Here is a 12,869-nt window from a genome sequence, read left to right as displayed (position 1 = left end):
ACAAGCAACCATTTCATTTAAAAATGGGGAGATTATTCTGGAGGTAAATGATCAAAGATATGTGGAAGTGTTGAGTTTGATACTGACAGCTATTGAGACCAAAGAGGAAATTAGTGAGGAAATCCTAAGTCAGGTTTTTCTGGAGTATGATCTTCTAATGTACCAGGGAAGGCAAAAAAATGCACTTCCAATACAAATTAAACTTAAGGAAGGAAAACAGCCAGTCAGAATTAAACAGTACCCCTTGAAAAGGAAGACAGAGAAGGAATTAGCCTGATAATTGATTAAAATGCTTAACACCAGAACTAACTTGGTTTACCGTTTTAGACCTGAAGGATGCCTTCTTTTGCCTCCCTCTCCATGAAGCCAGCCAGAAAATCTTTGCATTTGATTGGACAAGCCCTAAGAGTGGGCGCAAAATACAGCTCACATGGACAAGGTTGCCTCAGGAATTTAAGAACTCACCCACCCTGTTTGGAGAACTACTTGCAAAGGACTTGGAGACCTGGGAAGCCCCATCAGGAGAAGGAAGGCTGTTGCAGTATGTAGATGACCTCCTCATAACCACCCAGACAGAAGCAGCATGCGTGGCCTGGACGGGGATTGCCCTGGGAATACTAGCACAGGACCTGGGCCCATATCGAAGGACAGTTGTTTATTTTTCTAAGCAGCTGGATGCTGCTGCCAAGGGATGGCCTGGATGCCTCAGAGCTGTTGCAGCAGTGGTGCTAAATATCCAGGAAGCACGCAAGTTCACCTTGAGCCAGAAAATAACTGTGCTAGTGTCTCACACAGTGTCTGCAGTGCTGGAAGTGAAAGGCGGTCACTGGCTTTCCTCACAAAGGTTCTTGAAATACCAAGCTATCATGGTAGATAGAAATAGTGGTAACTAACATTGTCAACCCAGCTTCATTCCTCAGTGGAAACCAAGGGGAACCAGTACATCATGACTGTCTAGAGATCATCGAAGCTACCTACTCCAGCCGTCCAGATCTGAAGGATACTCCTTTTGATGATGTGGAGATCTGGTTTACTGATGGGAGCAGCTATGTCATCAGTGGAAAACGACATGCTGGGTATGCAGTTACCACTTGCAAAGAGGTAATACAGTCCAGACCTTTACCAACAGATACCTCTGCACAAAAGGCCGAGATAGTTGCTCTGACCCGTGCCTTGGAAATGGCAAAAGGAAAGAAGATAAACATCTATACAGACTTGAGATATGTATTTGGGGTTGTACATGCACACGGAGCAATCTGGAAAGAGGACTGTTGAACTCACAAGGGAAAAACATCAAACATTTGAAAGAGACAATGTGATTATTGGAAGTGGTTCAGCTCCCCGAAAAGGTAGCAATCATGCACATTAAGGCACACCAGAAAGTGAGCTCAAAATTGGAGAAAGGAAATGATCTGGCGGACAGAGAGGCAAAAGAAGCAGCAGAAGGTGGGGTAGCAACTGAAGGAGCCCTGATTCCAGATGGGCAGATTCCCCTTGAAGGTAAGCCTGTATATAACAAAAAGTATAGAAAATTAATCAAAAGTCAAAAGGGAAAATATAACCAAGAGGGATGGACTATTACCAAAGAAGGGAAGGGGAAGCTAGTCACCCCCTCCAATTTATTGTAGTCACTGGTAAAGAAAAAACACCAGAAAACACATTGGGGAATAGATGCTTTGTATAACTATCTAATTGGAAAAATTATTGCCAGGAACTTATATGCTACCATCACTCAAATAACTTAATGTGATCTTTGTCTCCAGACTAACCCCAAAAATGCCCCCAAACCAAAACTGGGTCAAATTGGAAAAGGCCATGGGCCTGGGCAACAGTGGCAAATTGACTTTTCTGAACTTCCAAGAAAAGGGGGTGTCGATATTTAGTGGTGTTAACAGATACCTTTTCAGGATGGCCAGAGGTTTTCCCTAGTAGGACTGCCAAAGCCCGAGAGGTAACTAAGTCTCTTGTAGAGAAAACTTTGAAACCACAGTGGGAAGGACTATACTAGGTGCTCCTTACTACCTTCACCGCAATTAAGATCAAGGAACAGAGTGCCTGGATTCACCATTCTTGAGTGAAGAAAGCTCCAGAAGCCCCCTGGAAAGTAACGCCGGGTGACGGTGAACTGAAACTGAAGCTTAGTCAAGCAAAATGAGGACATTACGGTCGGGAGTATTTAGTAATGTAATTAGCAGAAATATAGTTAACAATCATTTTATTTTTGTGGCTTATAGTTGTAACTGTGATTCAAGAATTGGAAGGTGCCTCTATGACAATAGAGAATATTGAGTGGCCTTGGTCCGAAGCTGTAACAACAGAAGATAAGAGCATTAATGGAAAGTTAGAAGTTGTGGTTATTTGGCGAACAAATGGTGACCATTTATAACATTATCAGAATGGCAAAAATTAGGGGAAGAGTGGACACACCAAAGAACCATAGGGGACAAAATTAAAATAGGGTGCCGAATGATTAATGGAACGATCCACAAGAAAGTAACGGGGATTTTAGTAAAACCGATTTCCAGAAGTGGCCAATAAGAAGGCTGTATCCACCCAGATAAATTAGGTTGTTGGAATAATTTTATATTAACACAGACTGTAGCAATTAGCTGTTTTTGACTGGACGATATGGTCACAAAAGCAAGCACACCTCAGGGACAGGAACCGAAGAGACTTAATTGGAATGCTAGGAACAGGATTAGGAGTTTTAAATTGAATTGATTAAGAAGTATTAATGAATAAGCTGGCCACAGCAACAAGTCATTTGACAAAACTAAAACAGCCCCTACAATCATCCTTATTGGCATTGGGAACAAGCCAATGGCAAGTGTCAAAGGTGTTACTGAGATGGGAAAAGGCTGAAGACCAAGACCACAAACTAATAATAGATGCACTTAGTATGGTTCAAGATAACGTATCTTTAGCTTTTAGTTGTATACAAACACAGTTATGGATGCAGGCAACAGCTGTCTTGATCATTAGGGAAGGAAGTGAAGGCGTTTTCCCAGCTGAAGTCCGAAAGACTGGGACAAAGCCAATGATTTTGAGAGGAAGTTCCAATCTTGGTGGACTCTGGTAAATTTTACCTATGATCCCATTGCAAATATGGCTACTGCCTTTGTGCTTGTATATATTGGTCAAGGGTGTGTGTGTCTAAGAACTGTTTGTGCTTTTGTAGAGGTAGATAAGGAAAACGTAACTCTCCCTAGCAAAAATCATTCTAACTTTTGTATTTGTAACTTTTTTAGAATCATCGGATGTGATTTTCTATATTTGGCACCAGTGGTATCCCACCAGTTGATCAAGTCTGCAGAGAATAAAACAAGACACAAATCACAACTGGTGGGATGCCCTCTTCGAATGGTCGCCAACTGCAACCGGGATTTTGAACACATTATGTCACCCAATTATTGTTTTATTGATATTAGTTGATATAAGTTTAATATTGTTGTGTTTTTTTTTTTAATTCTTGTTTGGAATTGGAAATTGTTACAATGAATGGCAATATTAGCTTCCTTGACGAAAGTACAAGGCAAGGCATTGAGGGATACATATCAGAGAGCTTGGGAAGAAAAAATTTTATATTAAGTAAAGTAATTTACTAAGATTTTCCAGAAAAGGGGGGACTGAAACATGGGATTAGAAATTAGAGAGTGACTGATTAAGAATAAATATATAGACAACACTCATTGTTTAATATGTGCTACGTTTGTGATGTACTGGGCCTGTGCTGAGCCTAGGCCTCCTGATGAGCCCCTGGGGCTTAAAGAACCAGATCACTGTAACCTTATTGTTCGGACTGTGAGCAAGGGCTCAAAGATAAGGAGGACTGTTTACAAAGGATAAGATAAACATGCAAGGCCTCAAGATAACAGGAGCCCCTCGGACCCCAAGAACTGGACCAAACCAACCTTATGGCCCAGATTGTGACCAAGGGCTCAGGGAGCATGCGCAGGGAGACAAGGTTAAAAGTTCAACTCTGAGGAAGACGTCTTACTTCATCCTGACGACCACCCGGACGACCACCAGAGAATACTACGCAAGCGCAGAAGGACTGATAAGATAATTAGCATATGAAGCGGGGCTAGGCGGAGCTAGGAAATGAATACGTATAGGTGTGTTGCAAAACTTAATGCATATGTAATATCTTAGGGCATAAAAGAGAATGCACGCGAGCGAGTTGTTGCGCACGACTTTGGTGGGACTACCCCCCGTGCTGCCCAGCGCTGAATAAACATACCTACTTTACAATCTTATTGTGGAGTCAGTTTCCCTAAGTCAACACAAGCCTAAACTTATTAAATAACTACGTCCGTTTCTACAGCTCCCAAGAAGGCTGCTCATCCTACAAGGTCCCCTATAACCGTCACACCCCAAACACTACGAAATGTAGGCCCCTCTGGAGCTGCCGCTCAGCAAGACAGCCTCCCTAAGGCCATCCCTAACCCACAGCGCTAAGCCCTTTGCCACCTTTTGCAGCAGGGAAAAGCCCCCGCCCCCAAGCGACGCCACTGGGACCAAGCCTCCTCCTCCGGAATGCATAGAGTCACTGATGAAGGCTTACATCCCGTCCCTCCGCCGGCTCCGCCCTCTAGCCACCGCCCCCTCCCCACCCCCAACCTCACCTTGAAGGGGTTGTTGAGGTCCGGGTCAGCGAAGGGATTGTAATCGAAATCTGACATGGTGGGGGCTGCGATCATTGAGCAGGGATGGTTCTTCCCCTACAGCGCCGCGCCACACCCCCTTCTGCTCACTAACGTCGCAGGCTACCTCCTACTACTATTACCAGCTGCTATAGCTCGGGCCCAAGCTCACCCCCCAAAGCCGCCAGTAAGTAAGTGTCAGCCTCCCAAAATGGCTGCCCCGGAAGTGACAGTGAGGATAAGACGTCCCCGGAAGGGAAAGGGAGTGCTTGTTTCTGGGGTGGGTAGGAGGTGGTAGCGTTAGGAGAGCCCATTCCTGGGGTAGGGAGTGAGGAGAATGGGCTCAGCGAGCGAGCGAGCGAGTTCATTTGTGGGGGAGGAGGGGGCTGAGTGTTAGAGACCAGTAGGTTCGGTACGGCAGGTGGGGAAGGGCAGGTGGGGAAGGGCGCTCGCTCGGCAGCTCTAAGTCGACCGCTCTCATCCGAGTCTTGGGCTGGGACTGTTGAGCGCTGTAGACACTCGCCTTCCCGCAAAGCTCCTCCAGTCCCGGGCTTCGCGTCCACTCCCCTGGCCAGACATAGTCGCTGCTGGCTCGGCCAGGAGAGCTCCCATTTGGTAACTGTGAGTTGTGTTCATTTGACTCATGTCAGTATAGAACAATGATGGCATTACATGATGAAATGTAACTTTTAAGCTAAAAAAGAACACCAGTGTGCTCTTCTTTTGAACCATGCGAAGGAGGGAACAGGAGCACAGCAATGCGTGTAAATAAAGATAAGGGGGAACAAGAACTGCTGATCCATGCATAAGAAGCTGCCCAAACCCTCTGGCACCTGGCCAAGAGACCACCAAATAAGGAGAAGAGGGGAGTTGAAGGGCGACTGAAGGACAAAGCCTGAGAGGAAGACTACGAGCCTTCAACATGAGCGACCCCCAAAGGGAGCCCCAGAGACTGATGCACATGCGTTCGGGGCCAAGATCAGATTTTGGGAACTAATTATAATAACCCTGCATTTTCTAGAAATAGTGATGAATATGTATTAGGTTAGAAATATAAAAAGTCAGCCACCTGATGTGATGGTGTGCATCTTGGTGGAGCAGAGACTCCCGGTGCACCCAGCGCTGTTTGCTTGTTTCTATTCGCTTAATAAATCACAAACTTTAATTGGAATTCTATTTGGGACTCATTTATCATAGTAACAGTCTCTTAGGGTTACTCAGTACTGTGCTGATGGTACCTGAAGGGAAGAGGTGCGTAACCAAGTGTGTAGTTTCTCAGGTGTCTTACATAAGGGTTTAACAAGGGCTGTACATAGGGTAAAGCTTTGAAACAGTCACAAAATCCTTCTTCCTTTGGTCGATGCATTAAAAGAGCTTATTGGAAACATTCAACCAAACTCATCAAGCAGCTTATAAATTTCTCTGTCCAATGATAAGCTGTGATGCTGGTGTGGTTTAAGAACTTGTGAAGGTTATCGGGGGGGCTTCAAAATGATAACAGTAGAACTGGAGGAAGAGCCAATCTGGCTTTGTACTTAGGACATACTGCATGAGAGTTTCAGGGAACTGTTGAAAGACTTTTCAAATACTTCATCAGAAATACTGACACGGCAGTTTGAAGACCAAGGAACCCAGGCAGAATGATGCAAGTAAATAGGAACAACTGTTTGAAGCACTGAATTTTTGCTTCAGAGTTATTATTAAAACCTGAAATCCTGTATATTTGATATCAAACAATAACAGTCTACATTGATGCAACACTTAAAAACAGTGAATCATGAATTTCTTTACATGCTTTCTAAATAAATTATTTAAATGCAAAAAGAGAAGTTTAAGACAGGTTAGTCTGTAGTGTAACTAAAAGGCCAATTTAACGCTAACAAATTTCTTTCAACTTTTTGGTATTCAAATATGATTTTTTTCCTGTGTAATAATAATAAGCTAATTATAGGACACAATATTTAGAATTTATTAAAGACCGTATCAGAGTGTTCACATGTATTTTAATGGCTCTACATATATCATTACTGATCCTGATGTTGGCAGTTATTATGATAGTAGTGTTCTATTAACAAGTCAAGCAAAATCCTACACATGTAAGAGAATTGATTTTGCACGGATCAGTAAATAAAGCAATAACTGCCGTAAGGCAGTTAATGCAATTTATACAGAAGTTTCTCAATTATTTGTGAAAGACTGTCACATATAAGATGAAATGCAAATGGAACAAATTATAGAAGCAGTTTCTAAAGAACAAAGCACTTTTGACTTTTTTGTTGCTATGAAGTGTAAAATACTTCATACTTCAAAAAACACGAAGGCAGCTGTTGTACAATCAACAAAGGTACATTACAGTATTAGCCATTCGTATAGCTCACCTATGGTGACAGGAAATTATATTGTTTTCCAATATTCACCTGTGGCTCAATATATTATAGCTCAATGATACATGTTGATAGTTCAAAAGCTGTGGGCATTGACAACTGTATATTTCCTCTTCTTTCAACTGAATGTGAATGAATGCATGCATGCATGAAGAATGAGTGAATGTTTGACTGAAAGGAGCATCTTTTCCTGCATGTCTACTAGCACTTCAAATCATGAACATAGCAACCTTTCTCTGATCATAATTTGTGCACAGTTAAAGGGGAATAATATGTCATCTCATATGACTTTCAAGGCAATAATGAAACTGCATTTGCACATATTTGGAAATGATAATAAGCATTGTACAATCAAATGATAGAACTTGGACAGTGCATCATTTGCTACTGAAAGCATTAACTTTGGGAGATACCAACTGACTGTCAGCTAATAGGACTGCCAGCTAATGGAAAATGAGAATATTTGCTTCTACCTAATTGCTTAGTTTATACTCTACATAAACAATATGGATGATATAAATGGTCATCATTTGATGCTAAGGGTTTGTTGTTGTTTCAGTTAGGACAGAGTTGATTTTCCTCCTAGTAGCTGGTAGGGTCCTGATCTAGCTCCTGCAGCCGTTCCAGTTCAAAAGCAAACTTGAATTGGAATCCTATTTGGAACTAAATCATTTATTACACTCATACACCGAGCTAGTTACGATAGCTCTCCAAGATGTTGAATATCCTTGGGATACTCAGACCAGCATGTTCTTGTTGTTATGTCTCCTGAATGCGCTTCAGGTTTTAAGGTTAAACAACTACTTAGGAATCTCATGCAGAGATCTGTCCTGAGGCGGGATAGTTGTGAGTGGCAGGGAGTGTGAGAGGATATGGGCAGGTTTCTAGAGCAGTGGGCACCTCTGATGTTTTGGAAATTCACCCCTGAAGAACTGCAAAATCCTAAAAAACTGGTAGAATGCTTGAAAAAAGTGTGTCATGACTAGCAGTTCCAAAGTGACACAACTCACTGTAGTGTGCTGGGGCCTGGCCTATGCCTACCAAGCTGCAATTGATGCTACGATCAACCTAGTGACAGACCCTGCAGCCACTCCAAGTCCTGTGACAGGCCCAACGGCCACACCAACCCCTATGATGGACCCTGCAGCCTCTCCAGCTCCCACAGCCTCTCCAACGCCCACAGCCGTTCCACCTCCTGCAGCCACTCCAGTTCCAGCTCCTGTAGCCATTCCAGTTCCAGCTCCTGCAGCCGCTCTAGCTCCTGTGGCTGGGCCAGAGAAACAAGCTGTAGCAGTGCAAATTGCCCCTGTAGACAAGGTGAAAAAACGGTATAGAGACTCAGGTCGTTTAGAACGCAGAGAGTCTTCTGCTAGGTGTAGGTATGGAGAAGACGAGGCTGGGCCATCAGAGGTGCAGGAGGATGAAGATGGGGATGTTGAAAAATCAACAGTAACTACCTGAAACCTATACCAGCGTGAGCTACGAGATGTGCGAAAAGATTTTGGTCGCTGCATAGGTGAGCAGCTTGTCACCTGGCTGCTCCGGTGCTGGGATACCGGAGCCATTTGTGTGGAATTAGAGGGCAGGGAAGCCAGGCGGCTGGGATCCCTTGCTAGAGATGGAGGCATTGACAAAGCAATTGGAGATGGAGCACGATCTCACAGCCTCTGGAGGCGTCTCCTGTATGCTGTGAAGGAAAGGTATCCCTACAAGGAAGAACTTGTATGTCTGCCAGGCAAGTGGACCACTATGGAGAAGGGAATCCAGTACCTGAGGGAATTAGCCGTACGGGAGGTGATTTATGAGGACCCAGACAATGGACAAGTACCCACAGATCCAGATGAAGTCAAGTGTACACGACCCATGTGGCGGAAGTTTGTACGGAGTGCACCATCATCATATGCCAGCTCATTGGCAATAATGGCCTGGAAAGAGGATGAGGAACCCACAGTGGGTGATGTGGCTAAACAACTCCGGCAGTACGAAGAAAGCCTCTCCTCTTCCCTACAGGCCTGCGTCTCGGCTGTGGAGAAACTTTCTGAAAGCATCCATCAACTAAAAGAGAATACTTTGGAGAAACTTTCTGAAGAGGTCCAGCAACTTAGAGTTTATTTTCCTCCCTTCCTGTACAAACCAGTGTCTCTGCTATTAGGGGTAAGTGCTCATCCGTGCAAGGAAGACGATATGGTAGGTACGCACCCTGTGCCACCCTGTGGTTTTACCTATGTGACCATTGAGAGGACATGAGAAAATGGGATGGAAAATCTACCGCGTCCCTAGAGGCACAGGTACGTGAGTTGCAAAAGAAAACAACTGGGGGAAAAGGGGTTCTCTGAAAGGTTTGCTGCTCCAGCTTCCAGCAGGCAGTCCTTTAAACACAGGAATGAAGATTCTGACCAGGACTAGAGGGGCCCTGCCTCCAGCCAGGGGGAGGAAAGGGACAATCGAGTTTATTGGACTGTGTGGATTCGATGGCCTCGCATGTCAGACGCACAGAAGTATAAGGCTTTAGTAGACACTGGTGCACAATTGTCCTGGTTTCAGTTAGGACAGAGTTAATTTTCCTCCTAGTAGCTGGTAGGGTGCTATGTTTTGGATTAGGATGAGAATAATGTTGATAACATGCTGATGTTTTAATTGTTATAGAGCAGTGCTTACACCAAGCCAAGGACTTTTCAGCTTCTCACTCTGTCCTGCCAGCGGCCAGGCTGGGGGTGCAGCAAGAGCTGGGAGGGGACAGACCCAGGACAGCTGACCCAAACTGGCCAAAGGGGTATTCCATACCATCTGATGTCATGCTAAACAATATATAGGGGTGGCTAGCCGGGGTGGGGGGCCGGCTGCTCGGGGATAGGCTGGGCAATGGTCAGCGAGTGGTGAGCGATTGCATTGTGCATCACTTGTTTCGTACACGCTATTATTATTATTATTATTATTTCCTGTCTTAATAAACTGTCTTTATTTCAACTCACAGGCTTCACTTTCCCATTTCTGTCTCCCATCCCAGAGAGGGAGGGGGGCGGGTGAGCGAACGGCTGTGTGGTGTTTAGCTGCCGGCAGCTGGGTTAATCCACAACAGTCCTTTTGGTGCCCAACATGGGGCTCGAAGGGTTGAGATAACGACAGATCTGACCAGAGTGTGTTAAACTAAAATTGGTATAAGTATTTGTTGTGGTTTAACCTGGCTGGCAGCTAAACAACACAGAGCCATTCGCTCACCCTCCCCCCTCCCTCTTGGGATGGGGGACAGAAACGGGAAAGTAAAGCCTGTGAGTTGAGATAAAGACAGTTTATTAAGATAGAAAATAATAATGATAATAATATGTACAAACAAGTGATGCACAATGCAATTGCTCACCACCCGCTGACCGATGCCCAGCCCAACCCCGAGCAGCCGGCCCCCCACCCCGGCTAGCCACCCCTATATATTGTTCAGCATGACGTCAGATGGTATGGAATACCCCTTTGGCCAGTTTGGGTCAGCTGTCTTGGGTCTGTCCCCTCCCAGCTCTTGCTGCACCCCCAGCCTGCCTGCTGGTAGGACACTCTACCAGCTACTAGGAGGAAAAATAACTGTCCTAACTGAAACCAGGACATATATCCACCCCTTATTCCATACCATTTATGTCATGCTCAGGTTACACTCTTTCCAATACATTCTAGTTAATCACTGTTTTCATCTATGGTAGTGATGACAAAGTATTATATAATAATTAACATAATACAATTCAACTCATGGGCTATTCTCACCCAGTATTAAATCCCCTTGAGGTACACACCGGACTTCCCCAGTCTTTTGCATTACCCACCAAGTGCATCCAGGTCCTTGAGCAAAAGCAATCCCACGAATGGATTTGCCTTTTCCTGGGGCAGGAGTAGCCCAGACTGTTTTACCCAGCATATTTCTTACATGCACTACAGGAACTTTATCCCCTTCTACTGTGCGTAGCAGGTTTGATTGGGCAGGTCCAGCTCGGTTGGCAGATCCCCTAGTATTGACTAACCAGGTGGCCTTTGCCAAATGTGTGTCCCAATTTCTGAATGTCCCAGCACCCATTGCTTTCAGTGTAGTCTTTAACAGTCCATTGTATCGCTCAACTTTACTGGAGGCTGGTGTGTGATAGGGGATTGTACTGGGTCTGGCTGGGATGTTAACTTTCCCTGCAGCAGCCCATAGAGTGCTGCGCTCTGCACTTGTAGCTAGAACAGCAGTGGTATCACACCGGTGTTGTGTCTGCTGCTGAGAAGTGCTGGCACAGCATCAGGACTCTCTCTAACCCTCCTAGGGGGTGGGCAAAAAAGTGAGAGAGAAACATCACCAGGGCAGCTGACCTGAACCAACCAAAGGGATATTCCATACCATACGATGTCACACTCAGCAATAAAAGGTGGAAAAAGGAAGAAGAGGGGAGGGGTGGGCTCTCGTTGCAAAAACGTCTGTCCTCCTCCCGAACACCGGCTACGTGCGTTGAGGCCCTGCTTCAAGGACATGGTCAAGCATCGCTCATTTGTGGGAAGTAGAGAGTAATTTCTTTCCTCTGCACTTCCACATAGCCTTTACTTGTTTTGTTTTGTTATTCCCTTTCCCCCTCCCTCTTCCCCTTTCCCTTTTTTCCCTTTAGTTGAATTGTTTAATTAATAATAATATTTCCTTAATAATATATATATATATATTTTCTCTTTAATTAAATTATCCTTATCTCAACACGTGAGTTGTTCTTTCCTATACTTCTTCCCCTCCTCATCTTAGGAGGGGGAGTGAGAGAGCAGTTGTGGTGTTCAGCTGCCTGGCACAGTAAAACCACCACAGGGATGTGATACACCCACTCACTACCATGTTCTTTGGCCCAAGTGTCTATAAGGTTGTTTCGGAAATGAGTCCCATTGTCTGACTCAATTCTTTCTGGGGTGCCATGTCACCATAGGACTTGCTTTTCAAGGCCCAGGATAGTGTTCCGGGCGGTGGCATGGGGCACAGGATATGTTTCCAGCCATCCGGTGGTTACTTCCACCATTGTAAGTACGTGGCGCTTGCCATTGCGGGTTTGAGGGAGTGTGATGTAATCAATCTGCCAGGCCTCTCCATATTTATATTTCAGCCATCGTCCTCCACACCAAAGAGGCTTTGACCATTTGGCTTGCTTGATTGCAGCACATGTTTCACAATCATGAATAACCTGTGCTATAGTGTCCATGGTCAGGTCCACCCCTCGATCACGAGCCCATCTGTATGTTGCATCTCTACCTTGATGGCCTGAGGTGTCATGGGCCCATCGGGCTATAAATAATTCACCCTTATGTTGCCAGTCCAGGTCCACCTGAGCCACTTCAGTCTTAGCAGCCTGATCTACCTGCTGGTTGTTTTGATGTTCTTCAGTAACCCGATTCTTGGGCACATGAGCATCTATCTGGCGTACCTTTACAACCAGGTTCTCTACCCGGGCCGCAATATCTTGCCACAACACAGCAGCCCAGATGGGTTTCCCCTGCACTGCCAGTTGTTCTGTTTCCATTGCTGTAACCACCCCCACAGGGCATTTGCTACCATCCACGAATCAGTGTAGAGGTAGAGAACTGGCCACTTTTCTCGTTCAGCAATGTCTAAAGCCAGCTGGATGGCTTTCACTTCTGCAAACTGACTCGATTCACCTTCTCCCTCAGCAGCTTCTGCAACTCGTCGTGTAGGACTCCATACAGCAGCTTTCCATCTCCGATGCTTTCCCACAATGCGACAGGACCTGTCAGTGAACAGGGCATATTTCTTCTCATTTTCTGGTAGCTTGTTGTACAGTGGGGCTTCTTCAGCATGGACCACCTCCTCCTCTGGTGATATGCTAAAATA

The 12,869-nt window shown here is 45.1% G+C and overlaps 1 long non-coding RNA gene across 1 annotated transcript; it reads right to left on the bottom strand.

The window, feature by feature from the left end:
• Positions 1 to 3,551: 3,551 nt before the first annotated feature.
• Positions 3,552 to 5,011, bottom strand: LOC118159410. Its single transcript, XR_004747108.1, has 3 exons — positions 4,755 to 5,011; positions 4,626 to 4,690; positions 3,552 to 3,562 (listed from the first exon to the last, which is right to left on the bottom strand). It is a non-coding gene; the product is annotated as an uncharacterized LOC118159410 (long non-coding RNA).
• Positions 5,012 to 12,869: the final 7,858 nt, after the last annotated feature.

The sequence above is a fragment of the Oxyura jamaicensis genome, unplaced genomic scaffold (assembly GCF_011077185.1).
Source record: "Oxyura jamaicensis isolate SHBP4307 breed ruddy duck unplaced genomic scaffold, BPBGC_Ojam_1.0 oxyUn_random_OJ70224, whole genome shotgun sequence".
NCBI lineage: Eukaryota > Metazoa > Chordata > Aves > Anseriformes > Anatidae > Oxyura > Oxyura jamaicensis.
The sequence above is the reverse complement of the archived record's forward strand: the minus strand, read 5'-3'. Positions and strand labels throughout refer to the sequence as shown.